Consider the following 2500-nt stretch of genomic DNA (forward strand, 5'->3'; position numbering starts at 1 on the left):
TTTTTTTTTTGTTTTCGTTCCCGTTAAAATTAGAATTGACCTTAAGAAGTTCGTCTCGAGCGTATAAACTTCGTACGGTCCGATCCCAAATGTTTGCATTTAAATTATCAAATCGTAGAATTAATTAGAATTCGAGTGAACTAAAGGATCAACGTTATTACAATATTTTTCAATGACGATTCGTTTGAACGTTATCATTCATATTTAAATATGGACGAGTTTGTAAATAAATAATGATGAAAAAAAAAAAAAAAAAAAAAGAACGAAAGGAAAGAAAGAAAGAAAGAATGAAAGAAAAGAGTAAATTAAAATGTCGCACGAGATTAATTATGTATGTAGGAACTTGCCGCATGAATTATTATAATTCGATATTAAATGCAACATGTAATCCATGATGCAACCCTCTCAAATGTCACTCCTCTTCTCTCCCCTCTCACGCTCTTTTCTCCGCGCCATAGCATTAATTCGTATAGCTTTTAATACTGTTAAAAAAGAATATCATTATTATTACTTCGTCCTGCCGTATGACCTGCCAATGTGATAAAATTATGATAAATAACGTGAGGAGACCTTCTTCTTTTTTTTTTTTTTCTTTTTTTCTTTCTTTCTTTTTCTTTTTTAAATTTCTCAATTTTGTTTATATTTAAATGAGTTTAGTTCGAAAGTCAATTTGTTTTATTTTTTTTCTTTTTTTTTTTCTAATTTTTTTTTTTCATATTTCGATATAGGATCAATCGAAAAATATTGATAAATGCTAATATTATAATTGTCTTATCTCTTTAAGACTTTAAATGTATGTATGTATTGTACATAAGTATGTGTGTATGTAATTTTTTTATGAAATTATTTTTATACGAATTATTTGAAGAAAAAAAAGTAAGAGAGAGATATGATTTTTTTGTGGATCATAAATGAATAATTATCAAATTTTTGAAAACCTTAAATAATTACGTGTTTATATTTAAATTTCGGTTGGAACATATCATCTTTTTATTTTTCTTTTATTTTTATTTATTCCCTCTCCCCCTCTCTCCAACTTCAAGAGAATTAAATTTTTGAAAAAGTATGAATAAATTAAATCAGATTGCGACCATAAATATCATTAAATAATTTTTATTTTTTTCCAAATTTCACTTTAAAAATAAATAAATAAATAAATATATATATATATATATATATATATATATAATATGGACCTTTTCCAAAATATTCGATAAATAAGATATTAATTTTCAAATTTATATTAAATATCCCGCTAATAATATCGTTAAAAGGTACAACGTTCGCGATTGGTCCGTCGAGCTTATATGGAACTTGAGGAAAGCGTAGTGTATGCCGTAGTGGCGCATGGATGATCACGTGACTCCGACAATTCCGAAGCTTCCATGAAGGGCCGTGCGTGGCGCTCGCATTTTGCTAAGAAGAAAATTCAACGCGCTGAACAGATAGTTGGGAGCGCTTCAACAGTGCGGATCTCTCTTGCATTCTCTTATCAATATTTTTTTTCTCTCTTTATAACTTGAACGTATTAACCAAGTTTCGTCTGTCTGTGCATATGTATATGTGTATGTGTACGTGTACGTGTACGTGTATGTGTATGTGTATGTGTATGTGAGTTTTTTTTTTTCCATACTCGATCAACATTTATTTTTCTCTTTCCGTTTAAATTATCGAAAGTGACGAGCATATATATATATATATATATATATATATATATATATATATATCATTTACTCGACATATTTGTTCGTACGATGAGACGATGAGATAACGACGTGTATCAAAAAAAAAAAAAAAAAACAAACAAACAAAAAAGAAAAGAAGAAAAAAGGATTATTTGTTTATTCATTTATTTAGTAAAGTCACTGATACCAATACGCGTTTATTTCGCGAATATCACTTACTCGGCGTGGGAAATTAATTTTTCTTATTCTTTTTTTTTTTTTTTTTTTTTTATTTATTTTCTTTTTTTTTCTCCCCTCTTTTTTTTCCTTTTTCCGTTCTTTTCGTACAGTGATATAAAAAAAAAAAAAAGGAAAAAAACAGGTGAAAAGATAAAAGTCGATGATTCATTTGAAATATAACGATGAAATGAATTTCGTTTGAATGTCGTTTTAATCGAAGAATTTTATTGAGTACATCGTGACTCTTTCGAGAAGGCAAGAAGATAGAAGAAGAAGAAGAAGAAGAAGAAGAAGAGGAGGAGAAGGAGAAGAAAAAAAAGAAGAAGGAAAAGGAAGAAGCTTTCGTCGATAGCTCTTTTTATCCTCTATCTTTATCTCCCTCGTTCTCTCTCTCTCTCTCTCTCTCTCTTTCACTTTCTAAATCGTTATGTCCTCGTGCAACACATGTTTCTCGTCTGGCTCCCAGGCCCGAAAGATCTTTCAAAGTCGGTCGAACGTGTTCAGGAATAAATCATTAGATGGAGCTCGTCGTTTAGGATTATAATTTCCTGTTTTTAAAAGAGCAATGTGTAATCACAAAAGAGACGACGATTGTT

At 29.3% G+C, this 2500-nt stretch overlaps 1 protein-coding gene across 23 annotated transcripts in view; it reads left to right on the forward strand.

Moving 5' to 3' along the window:
* LOC124426903 (ras GTPase-activating protein raskol) overlaps window positions 1–2500 on the forward strand; it is a 187982-nt gene that overhangs the window by 140440 nt on the left and 45042 nt on the right. For 2 of the 23 annotated variants that reach the window (XM_046969130.1, XM_046969129.1), the window contains exon 1: window positions 2015–2500. This exon is cut by the window's right edge and continues 1272 nt beyond it. The exons of 20 other annotated variants lie outside the window; for them this stretch is intronic. The gene's annotated coding sequence lies outside the window, so the exon portion shown is untranslated. Of the gene's footprint in view, window positions 1–1762 lie in introns of those variants that run through there. One more of the 23 variants, XM_046969128.1, reaches the window with a different exon arrangement.

Source organism: Vespa crabro, chromosome 9 (assembly GCF_910589235.1).
Source record: "Vespa crabro chromosome 9, iyVesCrab1.2, whole genome shotgun sequence".
Classification (NCBI taxonomy): domain Eukaryota; kingdom Metazoa; phylum Arthropoda; class Insecta; order Hymenoptera; family Vespidae; genus Vespa; species Vespa crabro.